Source organism: Bradysia coprophila, unplaced genomic scaffold, assembly GCF_014529535.1.
Source record: "Bradysia coprophila strain Holo2 unplaced genomic scaffold, BU_Bcop_v1 contig_180, whole genome shotgun sequence".
NCBI lineage: Eukaryota > Metazoa > Arthropoda > Insecta > Diptera > Sciaridae > Bradysia > Bradysia coprophila.
Genome location: NW_023503445.1, coordinates 1 through 19,533, shown reverse-complemented (window position 1 = coordinate 19,533; position 19,533 = coordinate 1). Strand labels below are relative to the sequence as shown.

At 35.9% G+C, this 19,533-nt stretch overlaps 1 long non-coding RNA gene across 1 annotated transcript; it reads right to left on the bottom strand.

Annotated features, from left to right (window-relative positions):
- Positions 1-1,347: 1,347 nt before the first annotated feature.
- Positions 1,348-11,152, bottom strand: LOC119075120. The gene is made up of 3 exons (XR_005087311.1): positions 11,142-11,152; positions 4,603-4,613; positions 1,348-1,607 (listed from the first exon to the last, which is right to left on the bottom strand). It is a non-coding gene; the product is annotated as an uncharacterized LOC119075120 (long non-coding RNA).
- Between the last annotated feature and the right edge of the window lie 8,381 nt (positions 11,153-19,533).

Below are 19,533 nucleotides of genomic sequence, written 5' to 3'. Positions count from 1 at the left end.
CGGGTTGAATAACAAAAATCTCGCCACTCATTGCAGATTTCAGTGCATTGTCAAGATAATGACTATCCAATTTCAATCTTCCATATGCATTCCTTATAATATTAAAGAAACTGTCATGTTCACGTTCGACGCCAAAACGGTAAGATAATCTGAAGAATTGATGTTTTTTCCGAGTTTTTTCCATTCTTCACAATTCTACAAGCAAACACGATTGCATTAAACCGAAATCTTTAACCTTTAAAAACGTTTTGTTATTCGGAAATAAGTTAGAACAAACTTTGAGTTCCATATGATCACAGTAATTGATAAACATAAAACACCTATAGATATTTTCAGCTGGCAAAATGAATGACAGAAATATGTACAAAGCTCAACACAACTAACTTCACATTAGCATAGCAGTAACTAAGTGCGTTCTATTACTTAAAATGAATCCTATGAGATATGTAAAGGATATTTAAAGTTTGTACGCAAGAGTGATTTTGACTCGGGTAATACAAATCTCACTACATAATTGTGTGGAAAGTGCTGTTAGGAATCACGCGTCGGAGTGATTCACAGTGATACAGAAAATTACTGGAAAGTCAACTTGAAATCATTATATAGACTAATAGAAATTTTGATGCTATCTCATTCGTGGATCGACTCAGAAGTATCTTAACGTGATCTTTCAGAAAACGTTGATACAAAAAATAAGTTGTGTTCACTTTCCAAATTTTTTGAATTGAGTGCAGGTAAAACTCTATTCGAAAATCGAACTGAAATAATACAAATAACATAGTGTTTTACTGTAGACGTTTAGCACAGTTTTAGAGTAGTACGCTGTTGTTTTAGGGTCTAGGTAGTACAATTGATCTGTGGGACACAATATATTTTAAACAAAAATGTTTAATTAACAATTTTTCTAAGTAATGATTGATTTCCTCTTACACCGTGTCGCTCCGTTTAGCTAAACCACGCCTCTTTTTTATTGTTTCAAGAGTAAACGGAGTGAAACTGGAGCGGAAACGGCGTAAGAGGAAATCAAGCATAAGTATTTCACACAAATGAGTATGCAAATCGATAAAACTCATTGGAAGCAAGGTTCTGTAAGAACAGGTTAAGACACATCTGAGTTGATCACGAAGGCGGTGACACCAGTAGGGTATTCGCGGGAAACAAACTCACTCACTTGCTGTGGGGATAAACAAAAAACATAACCGCACATACCGAATCTTCCGAACATTTATTTTTTGATTTTACGATATAGTCCACGAAATTCATTAGAAATGTAAATAAAAATTGAAAGTTATGAAATAACTGTGAAAATAAGTTGTGTGGTCAAGTTTCCAGCCGAAAACAAAAAGATTAAAATGGCAAACATCCGGTTCGAAATCGTCAACAAAAACAAAACATGACAAAGTTCACCGAAAACTCAATGACACAACCTATTTTCACAGTATTTCGTAATTTTCACTATTTATTTACATTTCTAATGAATTTTGTGCACTAAATATCGTAAAAACAAAACAAAAAATGTTCCGAAGATTCGGTATGTGCGGTTATGTTTTTTGTTTGTCCCCACAGCAAGTGAGTGCGTTTGTTTCCCCGCGAAGTAGCCTATATTACTCTGTGGCGCTTTACGTTTATAAAAATTTATATGACGACTCCAACTTAACAAAAAAAAAAAAAAAATTATTTTGTTCAAGTTGAATTTTTACACATTTTGTAATGAGTGAGTTTCACAAAGTTAGTGTCACTCGCCTTCGAGGGTGTCTTAACCTGTTCTTTCAGAACATTGATTGAAAGATGCAAACATAGCAAAATCTGGCTCTTATTATTCAAAAATAACGGAGATACCAAAGTTTGAATGTCGATTCCCATACAACGCCCATACAGCGCTTTTTTGTGCAGCGCTATGTACCATATCACTAAACGCGTAGATTCCGGGCAAAGTTAAATTAACTGCGCTGTTTTTAAACTTACCGCTCAGAATCATTGTCGTCAGCTTAACAGCTTTAAGAGCGTACAAGGGTTTAGCTTCGGACAAGAACCAAAATTGCGCGAAAAATAGGGCATGTTTAGGTACATAATTCTCAGGATGTAAGAGATGGAACACAATAAAAAATGGACGAACGGTTAATTTGATCATTACTTAACAAAAATGTGTTTTCACATTTATAATATTGTTTCATTTTCATGAATATTTTTCGCAATTAAATTTTGACTGCAAGGCAAAAAGGTGTTCCACTTTAGGTAAATTTTTTCGGCAGTACATAGAGAATAATCACAAGTTGCTGTATCAAAAACATTTCTTATGTCACGAACCACGAAATCATGTTTTCAATTTTTTCAAATAATTATAAAAACGTATTTACGAAATTAACCAAAAACAATTTTGTACGCTCTTAAGCGCTAATTATATTGGGCGCGATCCGAATAAAATCGCGTAAATTTGCATGTTACACAAAGTTTACCACTCTTCTACTTGTTACATTTATGTTAACCGATTACAGACAGCTTATATTATTCATTTTAGTCAAAAATAAGAAATATCTGCAAGCGAAAAAGAAAGACGCTCGAAATTTGCGATGGAAATACATGTATTTGTAGCGGGCGAATATTCGCTTTGCCTCCCAGTGCCATTATAATTAGAGTTTTAGAGACAAAAAGATATTAGGTGTATATACCTAATAAAATTGAAGTATTTACCACTACGAGTATCTCATCACATACGTTTCCGCATATCAAATAACAACATTCGTTTGCTATTAGGAACAAATAATATTAACATATGATCATTAAGATCATATGACAGCTCGCACTTTATTCACGACCGAAATAAATCGTGAACTGAGCAGACTGAGCAACTTTAATGAATTGACTTTTACAATCCACGCCATTAGTCGTATAAATTTATACGTCAGAGAGAGCTTTTTTCTCCTTTGTTACGATCTGTCAGTTTTTCTATTTTGCTATTTAGTATGGAAATGAAAACTAAAATTGAGATATCTTTGCTGTTTTGGTTTGTCATATTTTTTTGGACCAAAATGTTTTAAAGTGTGTTTGGAATCGATTGACATTAACAAAATAATAAAATAGAATAAAATATTTTCACACAATCTGTAAATGCCAATCGATTTCAAACACATTTTAAAACATTTTGGTCCAAAAAAATACTAGTCTCTTATACATCTTACTCGCTGCTCAAGATCAAAACATTGTGGTAAACTCAAAAGGAGATACATCCGAAGCAGCTAAAGCTGCTTAACCATCCTCCTAGGTTTTCTTTATGGGACAGATAAATTGCTTGTGAAAACTTTTATACAGACTACAGAACTGCAGCCTGTGTAATCTGTTGGAATCAAAGATTGCGTTTGAACATTTATTCAAATTTAATCCTCCTACAAGCACAGAATTTTGAAAACCGACACATTTTCTGTTCATGTGTTTTACTTGAGTTTCTGATTTCTCCATATAAAAATACATGCAAAATTCACAAAAAACCAATAAACCACAAAACAGAAAATGTGTCGGTTTTCAAAATTCCGCGAGTGTAATATAATTTTTGTATAGGACCTATAATGACTTTACATAATAACAAAATTCATTCTATCATCCCGACGACAATCATGGTATGTGAATTATTTGTATTAGAATGAGCAATAATTATAACCTCTCCATAATTTACGCCTCTAACGACTTTTCACTTTATGACTCCGCTGAACATTCAAAATAATACGAAAATGGACAAACAATCACGAAGATTTTAACTCTTTCTTCGAAAGAAGTTTTACAATAATAGCCGAAGCGCATCGGTATACTACCTTGGATTAGCCTATTTAAATTTTCAATGAATAACGGGAAACGATTAGTAATCATTTATTTAAGATCCTTTCGAAAGTCGCAAAAGATTTTTAAAGGCGTAAATTGAATAAATTCGGTTGAACCGCCGACTGTAACAATTTGTAAAAGGATGAATTCACTTTTCCCAAACGAAATGTTTCACTTTAACATTTCTTTAAAGTAAAATAGATAGCGCAAAAAGAAACAACCACAATCGCCACGTGACAACAATCCCACGACATCGATGTTCAGCAAATTACCGAAAAAAATTCATATTTTTCTATAAAAATAAAGTTTGCAATGTTCGAAAAATCCAAATAGTGCGTACAACAGTAGTTACTGCAACTTTATTGATTCAATGACAAAATAAAACAATCAGTTTCCATTTGCATGTGAAGGTTCGAACATGAACTTTTTAAAATTTTAGCGCTCACAAAAAGCGTACCATTTTTGACACCTTTTGATCTAGTACGTTTAGCACCACCATTTTGACGTACATCAATCAGAAACATTGTTGATGTTTACAAACCACAAAATGGTTCTTTGATGCAATTGGAATTTTGTAAAAGTTGAATCGAAAATCGAATATTTTAATATAAAATGTTTAGTGTTTGATGATCAAATGTTGTGCAATCGATAGGCCTTATCTTTTCACAGGTAATTTAATTCGTAAACATGCACTGATCCAAATTTTTATTTTCGAAAAATTGTTTTAGGAAAATGATCCAGCATCAACTACATTAGATTAGAATATTGTCGGTCCAAACTTTAGAAAACCGATTATTTTTCTTTGAATCGATGCATTATGATGATATTGTCTACGTAAACACGAAATTCAAGCGACACAAAGATCTCAACTGTGAAATACAATTTTGGTGCCACACCTTGAGGCTCCGGAAACATCGAGTGACCTAAAATCTAAAATCGGTCCAATGACCTCGAACATAAAAAGTTTGATCTAGGACCCCCCCAACTTTCATTTTTGAACATTTGTCCCGAAGAGACCTAATCTCTACGACGCCATCTTGTGACCGTACCTGCATCAAAGTTGGCACACTGAATTGACACATTTTGCAACTTTTCTCGAAAACGCTTCCGCCGATTTTTTTGATATGTACCTCAATCGATAGGTATTTTTAGCGGCTATCAACTTGCACAAAAGACTTGCACAAAAATTCTATGTACCGTTTTTGAGAAAATTGAGAAAAACCACCCAAAAAACCACTTTTTGGTAATTTGCGGTGGCTCACATGCATTTGGCCGCTCTCAAATGTTTTTATTCGGAAGCGCCGACCTCGAAAACCCTTTAGACACAAATTTCACTACAATCCATTGTATTTACGCGAAATGGCAGCCATTTTTCGTTTCAAAAATTCCGATTTTGAAACCCCCTAGCGACTAAGCGACGCATAAAAAAAAAATTTTGACCGTAAAAATGAAATCATTAGGTCCGAGGTAGAGCCTCAGTCCTAACCTAGGTCCGAACTCAACTTTTTCCCATCTCGCCACCCTAAGAAACACTCCTACCCACTTTTTAGATTTTTAAAAACAACGATGCCCTGCAGGCATCGTGTAATAGATGCCGGGACAGTTATGAATTAAGGCGCTGCGCTTGCAATGAAAAACCACTTAAAACAGCAAAGATATCTCAATTTTAGTTTTCATTTCCATACTAAATCGCAAAATAGAAAAACTGACAGATCGTATCAAAGGAGAAAAAAGCTCTCTCTGACGTATAAATTTATACGACTAATGGCGTGGATTTTGTATGCTAACGAACGATATTCTGTTATAATGGTGCAAGCGACATACATTTTTTGTCTCATTTTCAAATTTGACAGCTGTACCGAAAAACGAGACGGAAGACATGTGCGGTTGTAATAGCAGATCATCATTATTAATTAATTGTAGCTAACCTCATAAGGCGGAATATTTTTTAAATTCCTGAGAAATCAACATCTAATTTTAGCATTTTTTGTAACAATTGTTATTTTACTTAGCTTAAAACCTCAAATAAAAACATTTCAAACAAATTGTTTAACAGACGTTTTATTCAGAATTTGCATTTTATTCGTTTTCTTCACAAATAGTTAAAAAATTACACCGTTTCGCGAAGTTTGCTGTGGGAAGTTTGCTGTGCTAAGTTTGTTAGCACACAAAATTGCGTTATGTGATTACGCTGCTAGTGGGGCTAGTGGTCAAAATTTTGATCTAAACAAAAAAAAACATTGTACCAACGCATGTAACATCAAGTCGTAGTAACACCGTTGTTACAGCAAATTGGTCCTCTTTACATCACATTGCGATGTATAGCATAATGCAGTCTGCTAGATCATAATTAATTTATGTCTTCATGAAATGTTTGTCAGTTTCTCGAGAAAATATATTTATATCTGCCTTGGTAAATAAATAACTATTTGAGTGAAGGTTTTTATTTTTGAGGCATTTCAGACCCCGGTCTGTGTATAACCAGAAGTTTTCTAGTAAAGATTATTTATCAAAGTTAAAGTTATTGTGCCAAAATATTTCAGCGTCAATTTAAAAAAAAAATTGTAGGTATTATAAATCTTACACAGAAATTGTACTAGATGTAATATTTAAAACAATCGTAGCAGCCTATGCAGCTCAAAGCATATCAATCCTATTTTTTTAAATAAACGAACGTGGTGGACGTGTGAATGTAAAATAAAATGGAAAAAGCAAATTTGTTATATTTAAAATTGGTTGCTGTCGCTAATCGCATAAATGTAAGTGTTGAAAACAAATAATGATTTCTGGTAAATAATCTATTTGTACTCAAAAAGGATCTACGCGAATCAAATAGTCGTCAAACGATCAATATGCATGTGCAGCCTTCTAAGAGTGCTCACTTGAACGTAAGTAAACGCTTCATAAACTCTCTAAACTACGTTACTCAGATTTGTGTTTTTGTAAAACGTGCAGTCAGATTTTCCATTTCTTCAGTCAAGAAACTAAATCTTCAATAATGAATTTCTAGAAGGAACACGTACGTCTGAGTGATTTTACTTAATTACCTTTTATTTTATTTTTATTTAGCCTCCACATCATTCAAACGCATTGAAATACTTTGTCGACTCCGTGGCTGATTGTTTTGAGTATTCGGCGCATAGAGACTTTGCAGGCATTACGCCTGCTATTATCGCAGTCTCCGACAGTCTCCGACCTCGTAACTGATCATAATGTGTACGGTAGCTGTGAAAATACCGATTTGAAAAATGGCAATTGCAATTTGAAGGTATGTGAAATTTTTAGAACTCTCAAAATGAGTTTCTAGCTACGTCTGATAGACCAAAAGCTTGTAAGCGCGTCATTCTATTACGTCACGGTTCCATTTTCATATATTATCTGGTGAAAATAGGGGTTTTAAAACGATTCCAATTCCGCTCAAGTGGGAATTTCCTATTTGTCCCAGAGGTGAGAACAAAGTTTTTATGTTTTCATGGTCCGATTAACCGAAGCGAAAATATCAATTTGCTCTATCCCTCACATATTGTATAAAGTCCAGATTGATGTTTCCTGACAGTATTGGTGTTATGCTACAAATTCAGAAATAACTTTTGATTTATTTTTATTCATTCTGATTTATTTTGCGACGAATTTCGATTCTATACAGTGTGACGCTAAGGCTACCTTCGTTCAAAAACATAAATCATGAAAGATAGTGTAATAGTATGGCACATGTTGCAACAGTACTGTGCCGTTCTCGCATACAGGCTTTCGGTCTATAAACGATTTGAATTGAACTCACATATTTGATTATTGATTCTCGTTTTGACAGAATTTAAGCGTTCGAGAGTATTTGCCATCACAGCCATCTGTTATCGACTCAGATCATTTGCTATCAAGTGCAAACCGTGGTTTGTTATCAACAGCGGACGTCCCAGCTGCTAAGGCTGTGTGCGCCTCAAACTTGGAGAGACCAAGTGCTTCTTGTAATATTGTATCACCAGCATTCGTCCCATCCGTGACAAATATTTTGAGATCGGACTATAATTCCTGTTTAAAGGTAAGTTCAGTTATGTATATAAACAAATGTTACAAAAATCACTCAGACCGCTCGCGAATAGAAATTTTAATAGCTTCGAAGAATTACAATAGCTTCCTGACCTAGAAGTTATCAAGCGAAATATCAATTTGACTCGACGAGGTGATGAAAAATCCAATTAAAACTATAAGATTGTCTCAAGCAACTTACATGTCTCGCTTGATTGCTGCGACTATTTCCGACTTTTAACGTTATTTTGTTTTCAATTAGCACTGAAGCTAGTCTTGTCTTTTCATAGGAACGTAACTGTGACGCAACACATGTGCAGAATGAAGCTTTCGGCTGGAAATTGCCAGATGACACAACATTTATGGATATCTATTTAGACTCCGCGCTAAACCAAGTAAATATATTGTAGTTGTAGAAGTAATCAGATGGAATTTCCAACCGCCTTTTCAAGTTCATTTAAATGAGAGAGCGATGGACAAATAAGAATTCCCTTTCTGCAAGCAGAATATAATTATTATTTGAGGAGAGTTACAAAAAGACATTTCCCAAATAACATTTTTTAGGTCAGTGAAGTTTAGATACGAATTTCCGTTGGTCCACTCATGCAAATAAAATTGCTGAAAGGTCTTTATATGGTCACTACCACGCGCGTTTAACTATTTCGTCGTCCGTTTTTGTTTGCTTGAGGGTACCAGCTTTATTGTCTGTTAACTCTTATTTTTCCATCGTTTCAGTTAATATAGGATTACGACACCGGTTACGAGCCTCCTTAAGACTAATTACGAGCCTACCAAATCTATTGTTCTGTGGATCGTCACTGACACATTGTTTCTTATGGTAAGAATAGGCTCGTAACCGGTGCCGTTACCCTATTTCTTGTATTTTTATACTCACTTCAACGATCAGTAATATTGTTAGCAGAATTAAAATGCAACGAATTTGCTTGGCCGGTTAATAAGATTTGATACACCACGACTTATTTCAGAACAATGTGTTCAGAATTATATAGTACGTTACGTCCGTGGGCTCACGCGATATTTCCTACTCGCCAAAATAGAAAGTTGGACCCACGTACTTATTGTGCTTTACGTGTATAGGCAATGTACATTACGTCCTTGTTTGGAGATTTTTATTTTGCCGAGAGGAAGACTTTCGAAAATGAAAATTATCGCAAGTGTCAACGGTCAATTTCATTTTCCCAGGGTGCTCGAAGTAAATTTATATTTCATCGCAGCGCCATTTACCAATGAAAGTAAATAGATAGGTATGGCCAAACGTTCAAATTTGTTCTAGCCGGAGCACATACGGATTTGCATGGCGCCACCCCAAACAAACTCATTTGTAGTGCAAATTTCCACTAGAAATGAGTTCGTTTAAGGTGGCGCCATGCAAATCCGTATGTGCTCCAACTTGTATGGACTGGCCATACCTACTTATCTACTTTCATTGCCATTTACATCCGTAACCACGGCAGAGTAAAATAAACCAGGCAAGAGCGCTTCATTTTCGAAACGTCAAATAAGGGACCTAACACACTGTATCAAAATGAACTTAAATTAACACTGACATAAATTGAAAAATTTTATTAGCAAAAAATAAAGGGCTACTAGATTATTCAGGTCCCTAGTCAAATCAGCGCTTCTGCCTGGTTAACTTTACTCTGCCGTGCCGTAACACATAAAAAATTGTATCATTCAATGACGTGGCAGATTTTTAATTAATAATCTATTGACGCGACGCATCATAACATAAAACAAACAAAAGTGTTTTAGCTCAAATCAACTTTGCAATGACACTGAACCAATTCATTTCTTATTAATAAATGTTATCCATCACGTAAAATTCAGATGTAAACAACAAATTAAAAATGCGACTTGGCTAACAAGAAAACTCATTTTAATCATTTTAGCACTTGTAACGATTTGTATCAAATTGAATAACTTACAAAAACGCATGATTTTAGTTTCAGCAGACACGCTGTTGTCAATAAAATTGATGTGACTGATACTGCACTGTCACTAGAAAAATACACAAAAACACAATATTCTAAATGTTTGAGACAATCAGTTATTTGCATAGAATATTAAGGTACATATTTTAATCGAATTCGAGTGATAAGCGACACTTCGTTGAATTACTGAACATTAAAAACACCTTCAGACTGATCTCTAACGTTTTATATTGATAACAGAGTGTTTAAGGAGGAGGAAACATGTTTCAATACAATAAATATCAGATTTATTGTAGTATGCGTGTGCTCATGTAAAGAATTATTATTACCTAACCACCCGGAAAGTTGTTGTTCCCCCCATTACATGAGGGATTTTTGTGCGACTTCGAACGAAATCTCTTTTCTTACCAAGTGAAGGAAAGTTCTTCCTTCTCAGAAAAAATATATCATATGATTGCACAATCCGTATGTACGCAAAACAACCCGGTAAAAATAAAAGATTTGAAATTTTCATATGAAATATTTTTTGAATTATTCAATACTCAAATCAAAATATCTGTTATTTTATTGTTGATACCATAAATTTTGTGTCTTGAGCAAATAAATTTAAAATTTTTGATAACAAAAATTCTTGACTTGACTTGACCATTTCAAACTAGACTTAAATTTTTCGATAACAAAAATAATTAAAAACGAGCCATCAGAACAGTCGGAGCGTTTGCTGCGACTGAGCCCCGTACAAACCCGTATATCTATTGCGTACGTGACCCTAGTGCGTCTGTCACCCTACTTTGATCGTAAGCCTATGCGCCGGTTAAAGTAGTTAAAGTAAAATTATTATGGAATGTGTACATCTTAGAAATTGCACATAGCGCAATTACGAAGCCCCGTTCGACGTTCCTTTCAAATAAAACAAAAATATCAAATAGCCCTAAAATGTTAATTTATTGAGTATAAATACACATAGGGCCTAGTATCGGCCTCAGTCCGAGGACCCAAATTTAATTTTTTTTCAACAACATTCTATTCGGCCTTTGATTACCTTCCAAATGACACAAAAATTACGAAAAACGAATGAAATTTACTCGAGTTCAATGTAAAATACACATAGGGCCCTAACAGTGGCCTTAGTCCAAGGACCCAAATTTAATTTTTTTTCAACAACTTTCTATTCGGCGTTCGATTACCTTCCAAATGAAACAAAAATTACGAAAAACGGATTAAATTTACTTGAGTTCTATGTAAAATACACATAGGGCCCTAGTAGCTTTTCACTTCTAAGGCCCTAACTCACGGTCCACTCACCCGATTTTAAAAAACTTTTTTTTCCTGCATTGGTATTGACAATACCTATCATTTGCCGTGTCATTTACATTTCCATCGTTTATTTTGCCATAAATATCACCAAAAGACCTTAAATCACTTAGGTGGCCCTAACTCACGAAGGGCCGACCCGAATATGCCCATCTTCGAACTTAGCCTCACTATTTTGACTATCTTTCAGGGAAAAAAAATTTTGAAATCGGATTTGATTTACTCAAGATATCGACGTGACAGACAGACGGACAGACGGCCCAAATTTTTATTGCGGATTCGTCATCTATGAACATAGGCAAACACTTTGCCCTTACCGTCTGCTTCGAATTCCATCAATTACACACGGCATCGTAATCCTATAAGCCCCTTCGTACTTCGTACGGGGCTAAAAAAACACAGAATTGAAACTGTTGGCCATATTTTTCAAAGTTCTGGTTTACAGTTATTTGGAGCAAACCTATATTTTTTTGTTTTCTACTTCCTTATTTCATTGATTTATCACGATTTGTAGCTAGTCTACGATGTTTGACCTGGTTGATCAATGGTAAATCAATGGTTAAACACTGGTTAATCATGGTAAATCAGGTTAATCAAAAAGAGTGAGCAACCAATGTGGTAGGCAGTAAAACAGAAAAAATTCATTAATTCGGAAATGTTTGGATATGCAAACTCTACGCTTGTCAAAATAACAGTTTCCAAACTTTATTGATTAAAATATCACTCTTGAATTCGGCTCGTATTACAAATTGATTCCTCATATAATGAATGACTTCCGTGAAACATGAAACAATGTCGAGACTTCGTATTCTTCGTAAATCAAAATTGTGTAACATTTACTCTTGTTTTCAATTTAAAGTAACCTGTTTTTTTCGATTTCAGAAGAAAACGGATACAACGAATTACCTGTACTATTTATATGATGTGAGTTATTCCCTCTTTTATTGTGTCTGGTCTATATTCTATAATTTTATGTTCTGTAGCAAAGCACCTAGCTGGGTAATAGAAAAAAATAAAGTAGTACTTTAATCGAAGTATGCGAATATTTCCATACCTTTTTTTCATAATGTCATTGCAAAATTACCATTAGGGCTGCTCATGGTATTATTGGTATCAAAAAACTACTCTATTTGACATGTAAAAACCTCTATTACCCTGCTAGGTGCTTTGTCTGTAGCCTTCGATGCACTTTTTATATTCTTTAATTCGAAAGTTTGTAGCGAGCTATTTTATTTCAAATTTTAGAAAACTGTTGTGCCGGATATCCATTGTCCATTCTAGTTTTTTAAAGATTAATCTACGCGTCTAGTGATTAGGACATTTGAAGCGTGATATAAACAATGTTACACTACAATGACACAATTCCTAAAGCAATTTACTTGATGAATCGAATCACTAAGTAACACTCATATTTATTAAAAAATCAAGTCGTGGAAATAGTTTTCAAGCGTTGAAGACCTATCAAATCTATAATACAATATGTTCTAGTAGAATCTCTAGTAGAATTGTTTCCATGTCTCATCAGTATATTCCCCAAATCAATCAACAATCTTTTCAAAAAATTTCAAAATTCTTTTTGTAATTTGGTCCTTTTACATGAAAAGTTGTATGTGCATCTGTTGTGTACTATTGATTATAGGCTCTACCGCCCACAACAGATACTTAATTTACTATTATGCGCTTTCCATTGAATGTTTAAAAAAATTTTAGGCACCTAATACAATGGACACTGGATCTGGATCGATGGACTATGTGCATGTAGAATTCGGTATGTATTAAGTGAACTACATTTCCCTATTATGTAAACTCAACAATAATGTGTGCCTAGGTTCAACTGACGATACCATTGAATTGGATGTCGACGATTACGAAGCCTTTGCCGAATCAGCTGGATTTGAATCGATGGACTATGAGCCAATAGAACTCGGTATGTATCAAGTGAACTACATTCCCCTATTATGTAAACTCAACAATAATGTTTCCTAGGCTCAACTGACGATACCATTGAATTGGATGTCGTTAATTACGATGTCGACTATGAATCTTCAAATGTTATCGACACCGAGAATAACACTTCCGACCCATTTAATTCTCGGAGACAGTCAATGACACATACTAACGATGAGACACCTTGGAAAATCGTTATTAAACAAAATAAGGGTTGCGATGACACCGACATGTTTGTCCCAGTATCAGGACCGACAGCGAAACCGCTATGTTGCATTTATTGCCTGAAGCGGTACCCAAAATTGGCAAGACATCTACTAACCGTTCATAAGGATGAAGCAGACGTAAAGGAATTTATTGGTCTTCCAATTGGTAATTTGTTTTTCTTTATTTTTTGATAGCAATTACCACAATTACTTCAAAATTCCACGTCATGTTTCTACCAATCACTATGATTCTTTTTCTTTCAAACGCTAAATGAGTTCATATTATTAATATAGTACTTTTGTCACAAGAATAGTATCATCAAAATAATTAGGTAAAATAAATTTCGTTCGCTGGTGGAAAAAATGTTTTCTTCCCGGAGCCCGGAAGCAAAGAAAGTATAAAACTTCCCGTTTTGTAAGTAAAAATTTCCAAGTTTTGAGTTTAACATCATATACGTCTACAACAGTGAGGGCTTTTCTCGCACTTTTTCCACCAGCGATTTCGTTATTTAAAAATTTGACTTTATCCTTGATGCTTAAAGTTAGTAAATTGAAAAATTTGAAAGGCGGTAATAATTCCCAGTGAAACAATGCTTTCTAATAAAATCAGTGAAGTGACAAGAGATACCGTTGCTTCCGATCAGCTGTCTGTGCCATCTGTAAAATTTCTCTGATAGAAATACTCGTAGCATCATAGAATCACAAATAGGTCGTATTCCTCGTAATTGTTGAAGATTAATAAACGGATGCGATGCTTATAATGATAATTCGTAAGATTTTTTTAAATAAGTGCATCTAAAACCAAATTCCAAATAAGTATTAGAGCAAGACTTGTATATTGTATATTGTTGAGCAAGACTTTAATTTAAAATAAGTAGAGCAAAACTCGTCATCAGCATAAAGAAAGAAACGCAGTTTCACAACCACCAGATCAATTTTATCAGAAAGTAATAATTCCCACACTGAATAGAATAATTTTACTCTTTCAATTCTAAGAGTTTTCTACTATGCGCAAAGTTTGAGTAATAAGCAAATTCCGATATAGACTAGTTAGAAATCACCATCTTCCCATCTATAACCGATTCTGTTTTTTACGTAACTTTCGAGTTAGATTCTTTGTTTTTTAACGAATGTTAGAAATCTGATGCCGTTCAGAAAAAATTGTGTAGATGGTCTAGCCAAATGGAATTTATTGCACAAACACAATTTACTTAGATTCCATACTCAACTGATTCTGCTTAACAGTTTCTAAAACATACAGTTAGTAGCTCAAAGCTACCTGTCCTGTCACTTATGTCTTTAATCCACTTTCATTCTTTGCAGGCTCGAAGGAACGCAAACAAGCGATTTGCATGATAATGAGAAGAGGAATGTTTGAGTGGAATGGAGATCCAAAACTCAATGGTGGAGAGATGCAAACGTGTAGGAGACCGAATGAAAAATTTGAAAGACCAGTGACCTACTTCACGCCATGTCCAAAATGCCTTGGGTCGTTTACTGAAAAAACACTCAGCCGTCACTTCAAAATTTGCTCCAACAATGCGCTTCAGGGCGAAAGAAAGGTGAAACAACTCAGTCGCGCAGTGGACGGTCGCTTACATCCTAATGCAAGTGCAGATCTGAACAAAGTCTTCTCTAAATTGCAAGCAGATCCAGTTGTGCGACCAATTCGCTTTGACTGGTTATTGATCGAGTTCGCAAACGGCCTTTGTCTCAATTATCATCCTTTTTTTCAACAAAAAATGATTCGCGACAAGTTACGGAGCGCTGGGAAAGTTTTGGTAACAGCAAAATCACTCTCGCCAGCAATAACAGATTTCTCGTCGTTATACCACGTAAAACATTGCACTGTAGTGATCGAGGCAGTGCGTAAAGTGGCAAAATTTGACCTTGGTGCCAAAAGTTTTGGTAGTCCTGGTACGGCAACGACATTGGTGACATTAATCAAAGCCATTGGAGAAACTCTATTGATCGAGTACATGAAATCAGATAATCCAGTTGACGAAAAAAAAATGTTGAACGTTTTTTGATGGTGTTTACCAAAGATGCAAAGCTTAAGATCAATAAGTTAGCAGCATTAACACAAAAACGAGCTAGGCGTTCCCGAAAAGATGATATTCCTAGTACAGATGATGTCAGCCGATTCGCTGCGTACCTCGATTGTGAACTAGAGACAGCTTTCGCTGACTTACAGCAGGAGTACACATACAAAAATTGGGTGCATTTATCCGAAGTAACACTGGCAGCGATTCTTGTATATAATCGGAAACGCACAGGTGAAATGAGAAACATCCTTGTCAGCGAATATCACTCTCGCGAAATGCTTGCGTCGTTCCGCGACTCGCTTGTTGCTGGCAACATTCCTGAAGCTACGATCAAATTAATCAGAAGCAGAATTACAGCTCGAGGAAAGCTGGAGCGCGACGTGCCAGTTTTACTAAAACACAAATATGATGACAGCATTGATATCCTCCTTCGTCATTAGAACGGATGCCCGCATTTCCGACGAAAACAAATTTGTTTGCATTGTATTCAGCGCTGGTGAAGAGACGACAGTCAATTCCTGCGTAGTCATTCAAAAATTTTCAAATAAATGCGACGCTCAAAATCCAGGCAGCTTGCGAGGAACTAAATTACGCAAACACTTGGCAAGCATTTGCGGAACAATGAATTTGAATGATCCCGAGGTTACCAATGTTGCACAATTTATGGGACATGACACCGAAATCCATCGCAACATTTATCGTCAGAACTCATTACGCTCGCAAGTCGTGCAAATGGCAGAAATATTAGAGCGTGCACAGGGAAAAATGGTGAACATCAGCAGCTCGAGTGAAGAGTCTGGGAACGTAACTGCAGAAGCCGTCACAATGAAAAACAAACGAATCCGAGCACCGAAGCCCAAAGCAGGAAAGATTGACACATCGAAGGTAGAAACCCAGAAAAATACTCGAAAGACTGTTGTCACTACGAAAAAACAGCCAAATCGAAAGTCAGCATCACGGATGAACCATCATCTCGAGGCGATCCAACGCACATCATCATATCCAAACAGAGCTCGACTGCATCGGTCCAGCGCACATCAACAAATCGAAAGAGAGCTCGACTGACATAGGTCCAGCGTACAGCGAAAAATCGAAACAGAGATCGGATGGCATCGGTCCAGCGCACATCAACAAATCGAAAGAGAGCTCGACTGACATAGGTCCCAGCGTACAGCGAAAAATCGAAACAGAGATCGGATGGCATCGGTTCGGCACACATCATCAAATCGAAACACAGCTCGACTGGCACAACAAAAGTTCGTAGAAACTTTAGATCACATGACTCGAAACTCTGACGATCTTCATTTTTAATTTTTATGTTATTCTATTTTGTGTTTTTAATTGATCAATTGGACAAGTTGAATTTTATCTGTATTTCGTCAGTATATACTTTGAATTTCAAATTGAATTGAAATAAACGTTGATCCAATTAATACGAAAAAGGTTTGTAAAAAATTACAGTGTCTGTTCTCATCGCAATTCTTCATACATTCTCGCCTAAATTCTACAAATTTCCATTCCACATGGACGTGTCAAACATGCAACCAGGTTTTTCCTGAAATCTGCAATGACCTGAGCCTGATTCTTAAAATTTCGACCTCACTTGAATTGACCTGAAAACCTGAATATAGTGTCAGGTCAGTTCAGGTTTCGGTCGACCAATTCCCAGCATTAGTTGAAAGAGATTCCAGGGTACAATACACCGTTTCTTTGCTTATCGAAGCCTTGTTTAGGATTTTCTTCATAATACAATTTGAAGAATAATGATCGTGGTACAGTAATCGATGCAGCCTTTGGATTTTTCAAGGAGAAAATGTGAATGTGGACCTTCATTCAACTAAGTAATATCAAGCAAAGTTCATATCAACTGGCGAAGCAGTTACATATCAACTGGCGAACAGTTATAATCAACTGGCGAACAGTTCATGATCAAACTGGCGAACAGTTTCATATTCAACTGGCGAACAGTTCATATCAACTGGGCCGAACAGTTCATATCAACTGGCGAACAGTTCATTAATCAACTGCCAGCGAACAGTTTCATATCAACTGGCGAACAGTATTATATCAACTGGCGAGCAGTTCATATCAACTGGCGAACAGTATTCATATATCAACTGGCGAATCAATAACAATAATCAACTGGCGAACAGTTCATATCAACTGGCGAACAGTTCATATCAACTGGCGAACAGTTCATATCAACTGGCGAACAGTTCATATCAACTGGCGAACAGTTCATATCAACTGGCGAACAGTTCATATCAACTGGCGAACAGTTCATATCAACTGGCGAACAGTTCATATCAACTGGCGAACAGTTCATATCAACTGGCGAACAGTTTATATCAACTGGCGAACAGTTCATATCAACTGGCGAACAGTTCATATCAACTGGCGAACAGTTCATATCAACTGGCGAACAGTTCATATCAACTGGCGAACAGTTCATATCAACTGGCGAACAGTTCATATCAACTGGCGAACAGTTCATATCAACTGGCGAGCAGTTCATATCAACTGGCGAACAGTTCATATCAACTGGCGAGCAGTTCATATCAACTGGCGAACAGTTCATATCAACTGGCGAACAGTTGATATCAACTGGCGAACAGTTGATATCAACTGGCGAACAGTTGATATCAACTGGCGAACAGTTGATATCAACTGGCGAACAGTTCATATCAACTGGCGAACAGTTCATATCAACTGGCGAACAGTTCATATCAACTGGCGAACAGTTCATATCAACTGGCGAACAGTTCATATCAACTGGCGAACAGTTCATATCAACTGGCGAACAGTTCATATCAACTGGCGAACAGTTCATATCAACTGGCGAACAGTTCATATCAACTGGCGAACAGTTCATATCAACTGGCGAACAGTTGATATCAACTGGCGAACAGTTGATATCAACTGGCGAACAGTTGATATCAACTGGCGAACAGTTGATATCAACTGGCGAACAGTTCATATCAACTGGCGAACAGTTCATATCAACTGGCGAACAGTTCATATCAACTGGCGAACAGTTCATATCAACTGGCGAACAGTTCATATCAACTGGCGAACAGTTCATATCAACTGGCGAACAGTTCATATCAACTGGCGAACAGTTCATATCAACTGGCGAACAGTTCATATCAACTGGCGAACAGTTCATATCAACTGGCGAACAGTTCATATCAACTGCGAACAGTTTATATCAACTGGCGAACAGTTCATATCAACTGGCGAACAGTTCATATCAACTGGCGAACAGTTCATATCAACTGGCGAACAGTTCATATCAACTGGCGAACAGTTCATATCAACTGGCGAACAGTTCATATCAACTGGCGAACAGTTCATATCAACTGGCGAACAGTTCATATCAACTAGCGAACAGTTGATATCAACTGGCGAACAGTTGATATCAACTGGCGAACAGTTCATATCAACTGGCGAACAGTTCATATCAACTGGCGAACAGTTCATATCAACTGGCGAACAGTTCATATCAACTAGCGAACAGTTTATATCAACTGGCGAAGAGTTGATATCAACTGGCGAACAGTTCATATCAACTGGCGATCAGTTCATATCAACTGGCGAACAGTTCATATCAACTGGCGAACAGTTCATATCAACTGGCGAACAGTTCATATCAACTGGCGAACAGTTCATATAAATAAAATAAGCTCGCCAGTGTAAATGAACTGCTCGACAATATAATTTAGTAAATTAAAATGACTGTAAGTTATTCTGCAGATTATATCAATAGACTGAAAATTTCTATTGTTATTTTGTTATATTGTTATAAATTTGAATAGGTCCTCAATAGTACGATTAGGAACATACTTATAGGTGTCAACATTTTGTAAAACGAAGTAGCGAATTTCTCAAGCAAAGTGGTCTGTTCTGCGTATGCTGATTTTCAGTATTTGTGTTTGAAACTCTATTACTTAAAACGTATAATTCGCTAGACTTGTATAAAAGTAGTGGAGAGATGTGTTAAACAATTTATTTTATTTTTTAAATATTTACAATACAGAAATCATACCAATTCATGTTGTCTAGAAAACTAGTTAAATATTTACAATACAGAAATCATACTAATTCAAATTATCTAGAAAACCGAACATTTGCAATATAGAAATCGTCGACTTCAATTTTGATACCATCGTTTGACGATACAAAACCTTTTATACGGCCGTTTACGGCCTGCAACTGGTGATATGACGAAAT